We start from the raw sequence: 19777 nt of genomic DNA, 5'->3' as shown, positions 1-19777 counted from the left end.
GGTTCATGGAGGGGAAACTGGAAAATGTAAATAAATAAAATAACCAAATATATATATATATATATATATATATATATATATATATATATATATATATATCCAAGTGTAAAAAAAAAATCCTCTGAGAGGCCCAGCTGACCAAGACAGACACAGATATTTACACCCAACAAATGGACTGAAGTCAGGAACCCTTGTGGTTGAATTAGGGAAAGGCTGGAAGACATTATGGAGTATGGCAACCCCAGCAGTCTCAACTAACCTCTCCCAAATCTCTCAGACACTGAGCCACAAACCAGGCAGCATACACTGGCTGGTCTGAGGCCTAGACACATATACAACAGAGGACTGCCCGGTCTGGCCTCAATGAAAGATCCAGCACCTAACCCTCAAGAGACTTGAGCCCCCAGGGATTGGGGAGGTCTGGTGGAGTGGGGGGTAGGGACATCCTCTTGGAGACAGGGGGAGGAGGACTGGGATGAGGGACTGTCAGAGTAGGGACAGGGAGGTGGATAATGGCTGAACTGTATAAAACCATCCCAAGAGAACACAGGGACAGACCTATCGCTCCATCTGCATATGTATAAGAGGATGGCCTTGTCTGGTATCAATGGGAGGAGAGGCCCTTGATCCTGTCAGGGCCTGATGCCCCAGTATAGGGGAATGTTAGGACAGAGAGGTGGGAAGGAGTGGGTGGGTGGGTGAGGGAGCACCCTCGTAGAAGCAGGGCAGGGGATGGGATACTGGGTTTTGGAGGGAAAACTGCTAAAGGGTATAATATTTGAAATGTAAATAAAAATATTCTCATAAAAAAGGAATGCTAACATCACCAGACCCCCCTCCCCCAAAGATTAAAGATAATAAAGAAAAAAAGAAAAGAAGTTCCTAACCCAGAACATTCAGGAAATTTGGAACACAACAAAAAGATCAAACCTGAAAATAATAGGAATAGAAGAGGGCAAAGATTACCATTCCATAGGGACAGAAAACAGCTTCAACAAAATCATAGAAGAAAACTTCCCTAACTTAAAGAAAGAGATGGCTATAAATGTATAAAAAGCCTACAGAACACCAAATAGATTGGACCAGAAGAAACATACGCCTGCCATAAAATAATCAAAACCATTAAATGTACAGAACAAAGTAAGAATATTAAAAGCCAGAAGGGGAAAAGGCCAAATAATGTATAAAGACAGACCTATCAGAATTACACCAGTCTCAAAAGATTCTAAAAGCCAGAAGATGTCACACAAACAATAAGAGACCATAGATGCCAGCCCACCAAGTTTATCAATCATTATAGATGGAGAAACCAAGATATTCCATGACAATACCAAGCTTAAACAGTATCTTTCTACTAATCCAGTCCTACAGAAGCTACTAAAAACTCCACCACCAGGAGGGAAACTATACCCAAGAAAATGCAAGAAATTATCACACAACAAACCCAAATGAGAATCAAACACACACATAATGCCATCTTCAACAACAAAAATAACAGGAAGCAACAATCATTGTTCTTTAATATCCCTCAACCTAAACAGACTCAATTCCCCAATAAAAAGATACAGGCTAACAGACTGGATATATAAACAGGACCTATTATTTTACTGCATACAGGAAACATACTTCAGCAACAAAGACAGACACTACTTCAGAATGAAGAGCAGGAAAAAAATTTCCAAGCATATAGCCCCAAGAAACAAGCTGGTGTCACCATTCTAATATCCGATAAAATAGACTTCCAACCAAAAGTAATCAAAAGAGACGGAGAAGAACACTTTTATGCTTGTCAAAGAAAAAAATCAACATCTAATAGCCCAAATGCAAGGACACCCACATTTGTAAAAGAAACTTTACTGAAGCTCAAAGCACACATTGAAACTCACACAATTAGAATGGCTAAGATAAAAAACTCAAGTGATAGCACATGCTGGTGAGGATGTGGAGAAGGAGGTACACTCCTTCATTGCTGGTGAAATTGCAAACTAGTACAGCCACTCTGGAAATCAATCAGGCGCTTCCTCAGGAAAATGGAAATAGTTCTACCACTCCTGGGCATATACCCAAAAGATGTTCCACCATACCAGGAGAACCATGCTCCACTATGTTCATAGCAGTCTTATTTATAATAGCCTGAATCTGGAAACAACTCCAATGTCCCTCAACAGAGGAATGAATAAAGAAAATGTTCATTTACACAATGGAATACTATTCAGTTATTAAAAACTAGGACATCATGAATTTTGCAGGCAAATGGATGGAACTAGAAAATATTATCCTGAGTGTGGTAACCCAGTCCCAAAAGGATATGCATGATATGTACTCACTGATAAGTGGATATTAACCAAAAAGTACAGAATCCCAGGATACAACCTACAGACCATAAGAAGTTTAACAGGAAGGAAGGCCCAAGTGAGGATGCTGTAATCACACTTAGAAGGAGCAACAAAATAACCACAGGAGACAATTGAAGAGAGGTCCCTGGGCATGCGAATATTCAAAGGACAAGCTCAGAGGACAAGGAGAATGAACGGAAATATACAGCTGTGGGTGGGCTGGAGGGAGTAACTTCTAGAAATTCCCAAAGACCTGGAACGTGAGAAGCTCCAAGGACTCAATGGGGATGGCTTGGTCAAAGTGCACAACAGTGGAGAGATGCAAACTGAAGAGACCACTTCCAGTAGATAGACAGGGCCCCAGTAGAGGAATGGGGTTACCAACTTAACTTGAAAATTTTTGTCACACAGAATTGTTCCTGTCTAAAAGAAATGCAGAGAAAAAATGGAGTAGAGACTAAAGGAAAGGCCATCTAGTGACTGACTGAACTTGGGAACCATCTCATGGGTTGGCACCAAACCCTGACACAGGACTAAGGTCATGTTTTGCTTGCAGACAGGATCCTAGCATGGCTGTCCTCTGAAAGACTCTATCAGCAGCTGACTGAGACAGATATAGATACTTACAGACAACCATTGGACTAAGGTTGGGGACCCCTATGGAAGAGTTAGGGGAAGGACTGAAGTAGCTAAAAAGGATGGTAGCCCCATAAGAAGACCAACAATATCAACTAACCTGAACCCCAGGGAGCTCTCAGAGACTAAGCCACCAACCAAAGAGCATACATGGGCTTGTCGGTGGCCGCCAGCATATGTAGCAGAAGACTACCTTGTCTAGCCTCAGTGGGAGAGGAAGCACTCAATCCTGTGGAGACTTGATGTCCCAGGTAAAGGTGATACTGGGGGTGGGAGCATGTCATGTGGTCATGAAGTAGGTGGGTGGCATGGGCAGAGTAACTCCACTTCAGAGAGAAAGGGTAGTGGAGATGGGGTGGAAAAAATCTGGGAGGAGAGACCTGGAAGTTGGGCAACATTTGGAATGTAAATAAAACAATTTATTTTTAAAGAAAGAATAGCTAAGAAGAAAGAAGGAAGACTTCAGAGCAGGGACTTCTGATGTCACGCTGAGAAAACATAAACTTTGTGGAGAACTTCTGTAACTACATCATCGTGTCACTGCTACAAGAATAGACAAAACAGTCTAATAAAATAGGTTAGAAATCCTAGAAATAGAAGTCAACGCCAATGGACAGTAATGCTTAATAAAAGCGGTGGGCTGAAGAGATGGTTCAGCAGTAGCTAGGAGCACTGGCAGCAGAGGATGGCCTTGTTGGGCACCAATGGGAGAAGAAGTCCTTGGTCCTGCCAAGGCTGGACACCCCAGTGTAGGAGAATGTCAGGGTGGGAGACAGGAAGGGGTGGGTGGTTGGTTGGGGAGCACCCTCATCGAAGTAGGGGGTGGGGATGGAATAGGGGGTTTATGGATGGGAAACTGGGAAAGGGGATAACATTTGAAATGTAAATCAAAAATATCCAATAAAAAAGAAATGCTATCACTAAAAGTGTTTAACATATTTTTCACATGCAGTGTGAAAGCACTTAATACTTTGAAATAACTTATGAAATGATATCCCATTTTTACTTTGTAGATAATTTTATTCTTTTGAATGCTATGGACCATAAAGTTGTTATAGGTGTTGTTCAATGTATAATTGTCTTTAAGATAGTATGTGGTTCAAACACTATTTCATTCACGTGGCTGCAGAAGCAAGATTAAAATTGTTTTGTATCCCTCCCTCCCTCCCCCCCTCACTTCCCAACCTATGGCAAATTGGATAGTTGGTCCCAATGCCATGACATGGGAACAGGAGGACTGACCCTGCTACTCACAGGCTGCAACACTAAGAAAAGTGGCCTTGTATCTTGCATGTGTAGCACAATGGATCTAGTTGGCATGGGCAAGGAGGCCGTCAGAGATGGATCACTGGCTCTGCTCTTCACTGGCTCCTTCACTGGGTAAACTAGCCAGGGCAGTCAGTACTCAAGAGCTTTATCTGATGGTGTGGGTGCAAGGGAGCTGGAGGGCTTACAAAACAATTTGGACCATATAGGTCCAAATCAGGTGTTAAGAGTTGATTCACCCCAACATCTACTCCATTTATGAACTACTGAATCTGTGAAGGGGATGTTCCTACACATCCAAAGTCATAGGATCTCCATGACACAAGACAAAATCAGGAAATCTGAGAGGAGTCGGAGTTAGGATCCAGTTTTGCTACTGTAGCAGAAGCCAGAGGCCTCAGACCAGACCAATGACTCCTTATGACGAACATTTGCAAGTACACAAGTATAGACTGCAGGCACACTGTCACTCACTACAACCTCTACTATGAGTTTTTTTTTCTTTTGAAGGGGGAGGTTGCAAGGGTATGTATGAAGGGACAAGGAGATGAGTGGGATTGGGGTATATAATATGAAATTCACAAAGAATCGAAAAAAAAGTTAAAATTGAGAAAAATATCACTGGCTGATCTAGATGGCACAGATTCAATTCCTGAACCTTGAAACATCTATAAACCCAGTTCCAGGGGATCTGATGTTCTCTTTTGGTTACTGTGGGAATTTCACAAATGTGCTATACAGACATACAGGCAGGCGAAATCCCATACACATAAAAATAATTACTCTAAATGAAGAAAGAAAGGTGACATGGACGAACCACTAGAGAAAAGGTAGACATGCATGTGCAGAGTGAGACTTAGAAAAAAAGAACCCTAAGGTAAACCCACGACACATGGCATGTATACGAGTAACTGAAACTTTAAAGATTTAAGGAAAATGTTGAATCGCACAGCTTCTTGAAGTAAACAATACAGGTATTCTATAAGCTTGCTATAGGGAAAGGTTTTATAAATGTCACTCAAATTCCAGAGGTAATGAACAGAATATGCAATCTGATTAAACAGAACCCAAAGGATTTAAAAATATCAAATTTGGGGTTGGGGATTTAGCTCAGTGGTAGAGCACTTGCCTAGCAAGCGCAAGGCCCTGGGTTCGGTCCCCAGCTCCAAAAAAAAAAAAAAGAAAAGAAAAAAAATCAAATTCAAGTATTTCAAAAGGGACCTTACAGACTAAAATGATGTAGTAATGTAACATCCTAGATAGGAAGAAATTATGCTTCTTAAATAGAGAAGTCAAAATTTAAAGAAACAAAGGACAAAGTGGTATGAAAATGAAAAAAAAAGACACAAACTAACAGTTCACACAAGAATTCAAGAATATATTTCAAACAAATAATAAATGTCAAAATTTAATGACAAACAGATGTTTGTAGTATATTAAAATAACCCTGAGTTATGACCCAGTCTCTGGGAACATGTAGGCAAAATTATAAAGTTACTGTGTTCTATTAGAGAAGCTGTGAGAAATGAAAATTAAATATCCTAGAAAGTTGCTTCTTCTACAAATGCATCTATTTATGCCTAAGTATAATCAGTGAAGCATTATAATTTCAAAATATAAACAATTAAAAACCACACATAGGTAGATTAAAAATGTTATGGTATAGCCATAGAAATGTGTCTGTTGCAAGTATAGAAAAGCAAAATGAAAATCTATTAAGAAACATGGTATGTACTCACTAATAATTGGATATGAGCCAAAACTGTACAGAATATCCAGGATATCCACAGAACTCAAGAAAGGTTAACAAGCTGAAGAGCTCAGGTGAGGATCCCTTGGGGAAAAAAAGAGAAAAAGGGTGGAGGGATGGGCAGATGGAGGGAGAAGCTTGGGTGGGAGATAGGACAGGGAGGGGAAAGGGGAACATGATCAATTATTCGGGGGGCAGGAGTGAATCCCCGAGGGCCAGCAGAAAGAATGGAAACAGGTAACTTCAGGAAGTAGGAGGTGCGGGGGGGGGTCCTTCTAGAATGTACCAGAGACCTAGGAGGTGTGAGAGGCTCACAACTCAAAGGGGGGGACTTTAGATGAAATGTTCAACAGTGGAGAGGGAACTTGTAGAGTCCATCAAGTGGAGGGATGGGGTTGCCTCCCACAGTCAAAAACTCTGATCCAGAATTGTTCCTGTGTAAAAGAACTGCAGAGACAAAAATGGAGAAGAGGCTGAGGGAAAGGAAATTCAGTGACAAGACTAAATTGGGATCTAGCTCAAGGGGAGGTTCCAAGGCCTGACATTATTACTGATGCTATGATGTTTTTTAGACAGGAGCCTAGTATGGCTGTCCTGAGAGGACCAACAAGCAGCTGACTGAGACAGAAGCAGATACTTATACACAACCAATGGATAGAACCCTGGGACCCTTGTGATTGAATTAGGGAATGGCTGGAAGAAGTTAATGAGGAGGACGACCCCATAGGAAGACCACCAGTTACACTAACCAGGACCTCTGAGATCTCTCAGACACTAAGCCACCAACCAGGTAGCATACAAGAACTTGTTCGAGACCCCCAACACATATACTGCAGGAGGACTGACTGCTCTGGTCTCAGTGAGAGAAGATGCAGCACCTTAAGGACACAGGGAGTGTGGGGAGGTCTGGTGTGGTGGGGATGGGGATAATGAGGGTGTGGTAAGGACATCCTCTTGGAGCCAGAAGGAGGAGGAATGGAATGAGGAACAATCACAGGGTGGACTGAGAGGGAGATAACAACTGCACTGTGAAGAAGGAGGAGGAGGAGGAGGAAGAAGAAGAGGAGGAGGAAGAGGAGGAAGAGGGGGAGGAGGAAGAAGAAGAGGAAGAGGAGGGAAGAGGGAGGAGGGAGGAGAGGAAGAGGAAGAGGAATAGGAAGAGGAAGAACAAGAAGAATTATTAAATTAAAAAATGTTAGGTATATATTTTAAGAAAATGTTATTAACTTGTAACACTCAGTTCTAAATGGGATGTCTCCATCAAATCCCTCCCCTTAGGGCTCAGGGAACATTCCAGAAGAGGAAGCAGCAAGATTAAGAGTCCCTGGGGATGGAAGACATGAAAGAAGCAAGGCTTTCTAGGCAAAGCAGGATGATACACCTATGAACTCACAGATAGTGAGGTAGCATTTATGGGGTCTGCAGAATTGGACACAAGCTCCCATTCCTAACTCAGAAGCTATTGAACTCGTATCTCCTCACAAAGAAAAAAATATTCTTCTCCAAGAGTCTCACTGGTTATACAAACCAGATTTAAGGGTAGGCCATATGTCCAGCAATAGATGGTCAACACAAAATTAACTCAATGTTAATTGGAAGGGTTTTTTTTTTTTTTTGGTTTGTTTCATCTAGTGACGCTTTGTCTGGACTTCTTTTTTTAAAAACGTTATAGTTCTTTGGCTTGTATATTATTGATTCTGGATTTTTTAAATGAGCTTTCTCTCTGTGTGTATGTGTGTCTCCTCATTTCTATAAGAGTTCCCTGTGCTTTTTCTGCTTTTCTTTTGTGTCTGTTTGTACTGTCCTATTCTGCAGAGTTGGACATTGCCCATAATTCTGGGAATGAGACTCAACATCAGGAAAGCTTTATAAACTGCCCAAGGGATTCCAACATGCCACCAAACGGAATACATTGGCCATGTGAAGTGCTTCTTACAATTTTGCTCCAAGACCCGAGCACTGCCATCACTTTGAAACTGAAATAGGAGAATTCTTAGGCTCTGCCTGAGACTCCTGGATCCCAGACACTGGAGAGCCACACAACTGCACAAATTCATACAATCAATCATTTGTTTTATTCTATCAGGTTATATTATTTTACTACTCTTTTAGATATCTGTTTTCTAATGAGAAAGGAGATAGATCTGGGTGGATAGGGAAGTGGGGAGGATCTGGAAGGAGTTGGGAGAGGGGAAACTATAATCATAATAATTGTATTGAAAACCTATTGTCAATGAAAAATGCTGTTAAATGAAAAATAAAAATGTGAATCCTATGGTATCTCTCATGTACTACAGTAATGTAAGAAAATATGTTATATTTCCTTTGTGCAAAACAAATATAAGTGATATTAGATCAGAAAGTGGAGGGGGTATGTTATTCCTGCAGCGAAGGCTGGGAAAGAAATGGGAAATGAGAGCAGAGTACGGAAAAGGAAGAAAGAGTAATACTTTTCAAAATACAAATTTTTATATTGGATTATCTGAGTAATAGTAATGTTTCCCTTACTCAAAATATAAGCACAGTTGAACGTCTATAATAGCAGTCCTACATCTTGTCTTCATGTCTGGTGTCCAGTATCACATATCAGACATTGCTGAAACACTGTGGTGAATATAACTCTCACATCAAAATGAGCAGAGGGGAAGATGAATGCCATTAGAGCAGGTATTTTTGTCACAAACATATAATTTCAATACAGTCATAATAAAACATGGAATTTCAGGGTAAAATAACCTTAGCAGCTATATACATATTGCATGTTAAGCAGAAACAGTTAGACCAAAACCTAGGTGTCATGGCATATGGCCGTAATCTCCGGACTCAGGAGGTGGAAGAAGATGTACTAAGTAGCTCAACTACATAGTGAGGTAAAAAGCCACTTTGCTGCATGTTACACTATTTTAAAAATTCAAATCCATACATGCAAACAAACAAAAGAGAAGCCAGGGTAAGGAAAGATAGACTATTGAAATGGAGAAACATTAAAACACCAGGAAGGGCTAGGCCAACTTAGATGTACTGAGACACAGAGAGGCTATTCATCCAAGAGTAGCAGGCTCTCAAAATTTCCAGCACCAGTTCCATGATGGGGGTAGTTTGTTTGAGGAAAGCCACTTCCAAATATAATGTGTCTCTGATAAAAACAAAACAAAACAGGCAGACACTCTAACCCCAAAGGTAAGCTCATGATTCCCATAAGCATTAATTTAATCTCAGAAATGTGGGGACAGTGACCCTGCTATTGGCACTAGTTAACATAAAGAAATAACACATTTTTCCTGTTTTAAGTGTTTCAGAGTGCTATCCAACCAGGTGCAATCTTGAGTGAGGCCAACTGTTTAAGACAAAAATGCTCTGGTAAATTAGAAACTATGGAGTGTCCCACAGAACTCTGGACCCAAATCCCGTGGGGGAGAGAGCTGAACTCTCAGAAGTGCGGAGACTCCTGAGAACTCAGAAGATACAATTACTTTTGCCCACATTCCTGACCCAAGAGAAACCTGAGATTCCACCTCACACCAGTCAGAATGGCTAAGATAAAAAACTCAAGTGACAACAGATGTTGGTGAGGATTTGGACAAAGAGGAACACTCCTCCACTTTTGGTTGGATTGCATGCAGGTACAACTCTGGAAATCAGTCTGGAGGTTCCTCAGAAAATTGGACATTCCACTACCCAAGGACCCAGCTATACCTCTCCTGGGTATATACCCAAAAGATGTTCCAACAAACAACAAAGACACATGCTCCACTGTGTTCATAGCAGCCTTATTTATAATAGCCAGAAGCTGGAAAGAACCCAGATGGATACAAAAAATGTGGTACATCTACACGATAGATTACTACTCAGCTATTAAAAACACTGACTTCATGATATTCATAGGCAAATGGATGGAACGAGAAAATATTATCCTGAGTGAGGTAACCCAAGCGCATGCGCACGTGCACACACACACACATACACACACACACACAAACACACATGGTATGCACTTACTGATAAATGGATATTAGCCTAAAAGCTCAAATTACCCAAGATACAATCCACAGACCACATGAAGCTCAAGAAGAAGGATGACTGAAGTGTGGATGCTTTAGTCCTTCTTAAAAGGGGGGAACAAAAATATTCATGAGGAGATATGGAAACAAAGTTTGGAGCAGAGACTGAATGTAGGGCCATTCAGAGTCTGCCCCACCTGGGGATCCAGCCCATATACATACAGCCACCAAAACTAGACAATATTGATGAAGCCAAGAAGTGCATGCTGACAGGAACTGGATATAGATGTCTCCTGAGAGACAAAGTCAGAGCATGACAAATACAGAGATTAATGCTAGCAGCAAACCACTGAACTGAGAATGGGACCCCCATTGGAGGAATTAGAGAAAGGATTGAAAGAGCTGAAGGGGCTTGCAACCCCATAAGAACAACAATACCAACCAACCAACCGGAGCTCCCAGGGACTAAACCACTACCCAAAGACTATATATACATGGACAAATGTATGGCTCCAGCTGTATATGTAGCAGAGGATGGCCTTGTTGGGCACCAATGGGAGGGGCAGTCCTCTGTCCTGCCAAGGCTGGACACCCCAGTATAGGGGAATGTCACTGTGGGGAGGTGGAAAGGGGAGTTAGGGAAGGGGAACACCCTTTAGAAGAAGGGGTGGGGATGGGATAGAGGGCTTATGGATGGGAAAGGGAATAACATTTGAAATATAAATAAAAAAATCTAATAAAAAAAGAAACCATGGAGCAATTGCAAAATGAGGACTTGAGAGAGGCTCTACCAAATTAGCTTTGTGGGAGATGCCTGTAGCAGGCAGTGATGAGGTTTGGTGAATGACAGACAACGACACTCTGAAAAAAAATGCAGGCATCAGTCCCTCAGCTAATAAAGGGGCCATAGCTCAGAGTCCATACAACCAGAGTGTTAATGAGTAAACCCCATCACCAGGTAACAACAGAGGACTCAGATAATCCCATGCTTGAGGTCATAGAGAAGCTCTACATCTAGAGGTATTTACCTTCTGTATGGGTCAAGGCTGATGAAACCAGAATCCTGAGTTACAGGTCCACGAAGGCCTTAGGTTGCAGCAGCTTCCTTCCTCTCACAGATGCTCTACTGTTGGGGGATAAATGAGTGCAGTGAAACCAAAATTCAAACACAAATCTTGGTGCTATATTTCCTTCCCCTGGTCTGTGCTCTTTATTTATTTTATTAATACAGTATTACTTCTACTTCTAAAATACAACATTTTTATTAATTACTTGAAAATTTCATACATACATACAATGTATTCTGTTCATATTTAATTCCAATCCTGCCCCTAAATCCTCCTAGATCCACCCCTACCTCTAAACTTCTCCCAACTACATATGTTCTTTTTCTTAGCCATTGGGTACAATTAAAGCTCCTACTTTTACCCCAATTCATAGTTTACTGTACAATAATTTCTCTCAGTATCTGCTTCATACTTGTTGGGGCACATTATACCTTTTATGTTTCTTTATACAGTTTAGTTAGCTATTACAGTGGTAATACTTGAAGAATACTTGAGGTAGCAAGAGAGAAGGCTCAGCAGTTAAAAGCACTGACTGCTATTCTAAAGGATCTGAGTTCTTCTCCCAGCACCTATATAGCAATTCACAACTGTCTATAACTCTAAGCCCAGGGGAATCTCACACCCTCATACAGATGCACATGCAGGCAAAACACCAAATGCACATAAAATAAAATTAAATCAATTATTAAAAAAGGGAAAGTATACTTGAAAAAAGTTCAGGAACTTTCACACATATGAATGAAAAGAAAAAATTAACTCAAAACATGTATAAGTAACATAAATGAGAAAAGTCATAAGGAGTTTAAAAGAAAACAAGCAAAAATTCTGAAAATCAAATCAATAAAAACCACAGAGAGTATCGCTGATAAGCTATATCAATCAAGATTAAGAACACTAAGCTTTGAAGAAAAGTTGAAAGAAATTTCACATTTATACATGAATAAATAAAAAATCTTGAGGACAAAGTTCTAGAGTATGAGCAGAAGTCAAAATCTAACTATAGGAGAAAAATGAGTTGAAACAAAGGCTCAAGGTACAGAAAATAAAGTCACTGAAATTATACCAGAAAGTTTCCTGATTCTATAGAAAGAAATGAATTTTAAGCACAAGAGGCATTTAGACTCTAAAACAGATATGACAAGAAAATAACTTCTGTAATATATATTAGGAATAAAATGTAAGGGAATAAAACCATGTAGAGTATGCTAAGACTAACAAACACATAACATGAACAGCTGCAAAACACCCATCTATTTCATTTAAAAAATGAAGTTCAAGCAGAATAACACCAGACTTCTTGGCAGAAACTGAAAAGCCATGAAAATAATAAATGATGTATTTTAAGCTTTAAAGTAAATACATGTCAAGTGAGATTATTGTAACTAGGAGTTACATCCTAAAATCAGTTAAGAAATAAAAATTTTTCAGATAGCACAAACTACATATGCTACTAAGCCAGCCTATAAGAAATGCACTTAAAGGAACTGTGCATACAGAAGAGAAATAAATATGGTGTTAATTGTGAGGAAACAGAAGAGACTAAATTTCATTACAGTAAGAAATAAAGATTATAGGAAAAACCCCTACAATTCAGTAAATCATCATGTGCCCAATACAATGAGGGGGAGAATAACAAGGACAAATAATATTTGAATAAACCATGAAATCAACCAAAAATTTCCTCAAATGAAAAATGTTCTCAATAATAATCCTAATTACAATGGTTCTAACTATTGAATATAAATATAACTGGCCGACTAGGTAAGCCTAGGTAAGCTATATCATGTATGCCTAGACGGTTACTGCCTGGAGGAAATGAATCTTTTGGTCAAATAAGTAAAAACTTAGAATGAAAGGGGTGAGGTTAATAAACTAAGCTATTAGAAGCAGGAAAAAACCAGGACTAGCTTTGTTCAGATCTGATAAAATAGATGTCAAGTCAAAACTAATTGTTTAGAAGACATATGACCAATAAATATTAATAAAGGGAACCACTGGGGTTGGGGATTTAGCTTAGTGGTAGAGTGCTTGCCTAGCAAGCGCAAGGCCCTGGGTTCGGTCCTCAGCTCTGAAAAAAAAAGACAAAATAATTAAAGGGAACCACCCATTAATATGCCATCATCAATACAAATACATAAGCACTGAATATTGATTATTTAACATAAAACAAATGATCCTGTAGCTACTTAGTGGGTGATGACAATATCCAACCTTTGTCAAATGATAAATAATCCAAACATAACAATTGACAATTTACTGCAGACACAATTCACTATAGATCAAATAGACTTAGACATTATGCTGGTTTAATTTTTGTCAAATTAACACAAGCTAGGGTCTGATGAGAAGAAGGAACTCAGGAGTTGGGAGTTGCCTCCATCATATTAGAATACTGGCAAGACTGTGGGGCACATTTTTTATTAATGATTGATATGGGAGGAGTGCCTGCCTAGCTCTCTGAAGGGGATGCCACACTTGGGCAGCTAGTCCTGGGTTGTATAAAAGGGCAGTTGAGCGAGTCAAAACAAACAAGACAGTATACATCATTTCTTCATGGCCCTTGCCTCCAGGTTCCTGCTCTGACTTCCTTGGATGATGGACTTATAAGCTGGAAGGTGAAATAAACCCTTTCTTCCCCACATTCCTTTTAGTTATGGTGTTTATCATAACAAGACAGCAAACAAGGACAAATATTTATAGAATATTCAATAGCTACATAATACACATCTTCTCAGCAGCACATGAGATATTCTGTGATATAGATAATAATTTAGGTCATTGAGCAGGTAAAATATATTTTAAAATAAAAAATACTTTTGATCTCATTTGATCAGAAAGCAGTAAAACTATAAATTCCTATAAAGAAAAATTACAGAAATGAAACAATCTAAATAAAATTAAACATTACACCCTTAAGATCAATAGCTCAGTAAAGAAATCAGGGAGGATGTTAAAAATTCCTGAAATCAGTTTAGGGCATTATGAGAAACTCCTCAAGCAATATAGGCTATTGCTATTCCCTAAAATTGACTACCAGGACTTAAAAGTATGTCACTACTTTGGAAGACACCAAACATTTCAGGCAAATGACTTGGAGGAACTGAGCTTGAAATAGCCTTCAGGTTGCTTCCCTAAGGATGAGTTATTCAGTGGTGCTACACATAGTGCCAAGGGAGAAAAGCAATCAATAGTCATGAGTAGCTTTAAGATTATTGTCTTAGTTACTTTTCTATTGCCATGAAGAAACACCATGACCAAGGAAAAATATAAGACCATTTAATTAGGGGTTTGCTTACAGTTCAGAGGCTTATTTCATAATCTTTAAGGTGAGAAGTATGGTGACAGGCAGGCAGGCATGCACAATGTTAGAGAAGTAGCAAGAGCTTACTTCCTGATCTACAGGCAGGAGGAAGACAGAAAGTGAATGTGCCTGGCACTAAGTTTTGAAACCTTAAAACTCCCCAATAATACACATCTCCTCTAACAAGGCCACACCTAATCTTTCCTAAACAGTCCACCAACTGGGAACCAAATATTGACATACTTGAGTCTTTGGTGGTTGTTCTCATTATAACCATTATATTCTACTCATTGGCCCCTATAGGCTTGAACCATATCATAATGCAAAATATACTCAGTCAAACTTCAAAAGTCTCCACAGTCTGAAGACTGCTTAAAAATAGAGGGCCCAGAGAATTTTTTCTTCTTTCTGAGACTAAAGGCAATCTCTTAATAGCAATCATACAAAGTAAAAAATCAAAAAACCAAATCACATACTTCTAACATATAATGGCACAAAATAAACATTACTATTCCAAAAGAGAGGAGGAGTAGGGCAGTGTGAGGAGAAACTGGATCAAAGAAAGATTGAAACCTAGCAGCACAAATTCACTATCTCTATGGCTGATATTAAAGGGCTTATTAGATGGGTCTTTATATATCCCACACCTCCCAGCATTGTTGAGTACAACATTAGCTTTCCTTAAGGATGCACCAAGTTTCCAAAGCTTCTTTATATCCATATCTTCCTTCAAAAAACCAGAGACACATGGCTTAAGCTAGCAACTTCTGCTTGCTTGAGCTAAAACCTGCCCCTTTCCATGACTTACATTTGTGTAAGCTATGACTTATTAACTGTTTCTCATAGTATACCCTGGCACAGAAACAACAAAAGCCCTGCTGAGTTTGTCTTTCTGCCATTATTCATTTGTTATTAGTTAGCCAAACCCATATCTCAGATGGAAAGGCCAAAAATTATAGGAGCTGGTATTAATAATTTGGAGACTAAAATAAAATGGTGGTTTGAATAAGAATGGCCCCATTACAGAATCATAAATTTTACTACTTGGTCTACAATTGGAACTATTTGGGAAAGATTAGGAGGTTTGCCCTTCTTGGAGTACCACTGTGGGTAGACTCTAAGGTTTCAAACCCCAATAACAGGCCCAGTGTCTGTCTGTCTATCTGTCAGTCTGTCTGTCTCTCCCTCTCTGTCTCTGTCTCTCTCTCACTCCCTACCATGATGTTACAACTAACCCTGTGAAACTATAAGCAAGGCCCCAATGAAGTGATTTTCTTTTATATTGTTTTGATCATAGGTTCTCTTCATAACAATAGATAAGTAACTAAAAAGTGGGTACGAGAGAGTGCTGTATAGCTGTGACAGGCCTGTCAGTGCTATTTGAGGATGGAATGTGTACTTTCGGGTTTTGGATTAGGAAAGTGGTTAAATTCTTTAACTGAGTTTCAATGGGTAATCTTAGTAGGAACTTGAAAGAGAATAATACTGAGTACAATGTGAACTATGCAATCTCAGCTGGAGAGGTTTCAGAGGGCAATGATAGCAATTGGCCTAGAGACCACTCTTAAGTAGTTTTGGCAAAGAATGTGGCTGCTTTTTGCTCTTGTCCAAATAACCTGACACAGGCTAAATTGAGTAGTGTTAGGCCTAATGGTGTTGACAGAGGAGAATTCAAGACAACCTGGTTTTGACTGTGTCACCTTATTAGTGATCTCTCTTATGCAAATATACACATCTCTTTTCATTGCAATAGCATAGTGTTTTGTTGCTATTGTTCTATGACATAACTTGAAAGCAGCTAATATTTACTCACTGGTTCTCCTATGTAGGAGATCTTTCCCTTTTCTACTGTCTTCTTCAATTTCTTCACTGTAATAAAAATAAGAATGTATAAATTATATCATAGAACAATAGCAACAAAGATAGCATGTTAGTGCGACACAAAGAGATGTGTAAATCACTGGAATAGAATAAATAAATAATCCAGAAATAATACTATATATTTACAATCAATCGATTTTTGAAAAAAAAAGTGTCCAAATTATCCACTGCATGAAAGAAAACCTTTTTAGGTTGGAGAATTTTTTTTTTCCGGAGCTGGGGACCGAACCCAGGGCCTTGCGCCTCCTAGGCAAGCGCCCTACCACTGAGCTAAATCCCCAACCCAAGAAAACCTTTTTAAAAGCAGAGCTAGTGAAACAAGACATCTAAATGTAGAAAGATTAACATATATCCCTGTCTCTATTTACAAAAATCAATTAAAAATGGATAAAAATTCCTATGGTAAGATGCAACTTTTTAAAACTTCTTTAAGAAGCTATAGAATCCAAATAGTTTTAAGGTACAGGCACAGCAAAGCTTCCTTAAGACACATTTTGAAATCAGCCAGGAAACAACAGCAGGAACAAACAAATTGCATGAAATTAAAAATCCTTGCAGAGCAATATAAACAACATGACAAGCAACAAGATGGATATAACTTTATAGCTATACACATTTTATAGAGAATTAATATTTAGACAATTTAATGAGCTTAAAATATTAATATGAAATATAGAAGCTGCCGCATTGGTAAATGACAAATCAACTGGATTTGGCTCAAAAGAAGAAATATGGTTAATAAATACACTCATAAATGTCAAACTTCCCTAGCCCAAATAAAACTGATAATCAAAAGTAAATTGAGATGCTAAATGGCAATAAATGTTTGAGAGGATGTGGGGGAAAGAAAATCTTATGTGATGCTGGTGAAAATATGAAAATACTTATGGAATCTAGAACTATTTCACTTTCACCTTACAGCATCCAAAGCAATTTAAATGAATATACCATAAAGATACCTGTACATTCATGTTTTTTATGTTACTTTTTACAATAACCCCAGAATGAAGTCAGTCTAGTACTGTATCAACAGATCCAAGAAATAAAGTGTGCACATGTACTGGAATTATTACCAAGTAAGTGGTAAAGAGAAACAAAATGGCAGCATTTGTAGGAAAATACATGGAAGAAAGAATCATCATGTTACTCAAAATAATCCAGTTTTATGAGATAAATATTATATACTTTCTCTCACAGGATGGACCTAGATTGAAATATATATATTCACACACAAAAATATGCAATGAGAAAAAATGAGTTTGAATGAAGGAAGGAGAAAAATGGAGAGGACATTGAGAGGGAACAGGAATAAAGAACTAGTATATGCATACTGGAAATGTAATAACACTTTGCATAGGTTTTTTTAAAGAGATAAACCCACAGAAACTTGAAAAAAATTCTTACCAGTACTCTTGAAATGTTTCAGACTTATACCACAGACTGGAACTACAGAGAAATAACAACTAAATTCAGTGAAGTCTTCTGAATGGGATTCTGGAATACAAAGGGAATCTATTAGAATAACATATATGAAGCAGTAATTGGTCAGTGAGTTATCAAAAAAGACATGAAGACAAAGTTACGAGGGAGACATGTTGGGGGGATGTGGGAGGGCTTGGAAAGCAGAAATGGGGGTGATTATGGCCGTATTTTATTTATTTATACATGCATAAAATTCTCCATAAAGAAAATTTATAATAAAAATAAAGAATACTGAAAAATTAAAATGAAATCTATAATAACTTATTAGTTATGTAATGTTGGTAAAATTATGAAAATATTTATGGAGGCTACTGATGAAAATAAAATCTGGAACTATTTTACAGTCCACATACAGCATATAAAGCAATCTAAATAAACACAGCCTGCACATTCACCTTTCTTATGTTACTTTTTACGAATATCTAATCAATCTTAGATTTGGTATTTTATAAGATGTCCAAAGTAGAGATATCTGAAAGAATACATTTTAGAACACTACAATTATTTTTAAATGTTTTAAAGATAAAAGTCAGGCATGGAGGAAAACACCTGTAACTCTCACTCTCAGAATGCAGAGAGAAAAGATCACAAGGTTTCTGACTGGTCACAGCAGGGCACTGGAAAAATTCTAAATCCCTTAGAAATGAAATTCCATTTATTTGCCACAGGTAAATGAACAGATATTTGTATTAAAACAAAAGTATCTAAAAATATAAATTAAATAAACTAAAAGGGAAATTATCTACCGAGCTCACTTTTCTATTAATTTAAAAATATGCCATATAAAAACTAGCAAGACTAAGAGGCAATGAAAGAAAAAAATGGTGTTTTTGTTGCTATTGTTATTTCTATTTGGGGTGTTTTTGTTTATGTGACAAGGTTTCACCATGTAACTAAACTGACTCAAACCAAGAAAAAAATAATGGTGTTTGTGTTTTTATATTATTATTATTATTATTATTATTATTATTATTATTATTATTATTATTATTATTATTAGTTTCTTGGTTAGTTTTCACCCTGGAAGAAACAGTTTATTTCAGTTTACAAGTTAGCCAGAGCAGGAACTCAAGGCATTACTATGTACCCAGGCTTAGGTTTGTGAAGGAAGAAAAAAAAACAGTGTTTTGCATGTTTGGGATTTGTTTATTTGTTTTTGGTTTTTGTTTTGTTTTTTAGCTAAGGTTTCATCATGGAAGTAGACTCATGTAAAAGAAGAAAAAAAATTTTTTTGAGACAAGGCCTAACTCTGTACCCAGGCCGTGGCAGAGCTCGAAATCTGCTTGCTTCAGCCTCCAATACACCATCATACCTGACCTAGAAAGATAAATTTTTTAATAAGAGGTGAAAGGATGTGTGGAGGAATTTAAACAGAGAATGTGAAGCAATTGGTTACAAAATTGAAGCGACTCTCACCTCAGGAGACAATGCCTCTAGACACTACCACAAAATTGACGCCTCGAGCAAACAAGGCGGAACCTGTAAGAAATCCAGCAAAATTGATGATAAATCCCAAAACCTTGGGTCTGTATCATTTAGCCCAAATAAGTTCAATTTATAAAAAGAAATGTCTGTCGTTTACCTCAGTGGAAGGGTAGGAAGAATCTACTGACTTTTCCGGCACCTCTGTAGCACAACAGCGGCTTATTGACGAGAGAGTTCCTCAAACGCTGAAAGCCGCGAGAGCGTGTGAGAGGCGTGCGAGTGCAAGACGACGCAGGGTCCTCAAAAGCCCCTCTGAGGACTGAAAAGCCCCTCTGAGGACTCAAAAGCCCCTTTGAGGACCCCAACAGTTCCTTTTTAAACTTAGCGCAGTAACTGGGGGATTCTGATTGGCTTAGCTGGGGTCAGCTGACCTCTCTATGACTCAGCACGTTGGGGTTCTCGAGGTTACGAGGCGAGGCTCCTGACTGGCAAGTCACATTTAGGTACCTACGCATCTGCCTGCATCTTTTTTTTTGAGAAAAGTTACGTGAAATATATATGAGTATGACTGTATGACTTAAGCACTGCCTGACTAGAACATTCTCCTGGAGAACTAAGTTCACATTAATTGA

The 19777-nt window shown here is 38.5% G+C and overlaps 1 protein-coding gene across 1 annotated transcript in view; it reads right to left on the bottom strand.

Moving 5' to 3' along the window:
- The window catches only part of Pramel (preferentially expressed antigen in melanoma-like), a 35800-nt gene extending 16249 nt beyond the window's left edge, over positions 1 to 19551 (bottom strand). Inside the window, exons 1-5 of the mRNA NM_001419568.1 lie at positions 19303 to 19551; positions 19137 to 19199; positions 17643 to 17732; positions 16171 to 16226; positions 11018 to 11115 (exon numbers count right to left, since the gene is read on the bottom strand). The gene's annotated coding sequence lies outside the window, so the exon portion shown is untranslated. The remainder of the gene's footprint in view (positions 1 to 11017; positions 11116 to 16170; positions 16227 to 17642; positions 17733 to 19136; positions 19200 to 19302) is intronic.
- Positions 19552 to 19777: the final 226 nt, after the last annotated feature.

The sequence above is a fragment of the Rattus norvegicus genome, chromosome X (genome assembly GCF_036323735.1).
Source record: "Rattus norvegicus strain BN/NHsdMcwi chromosome X, GRCr8, whole genome shotgun sequence".
In the NCBI taxonomy this organism is placed as follows: domain Eukaryota; kingdom Metazoa; phylum Chordata; class Mammalia; order Rodentia; family Muridae; genus Rattus; species Rattus norvegicus.
The sequence above is the reverse complement of the archived record's forward strand: the minus strand, read 5'-3'. Positions and strand labels throughout refer to the sequence as shown.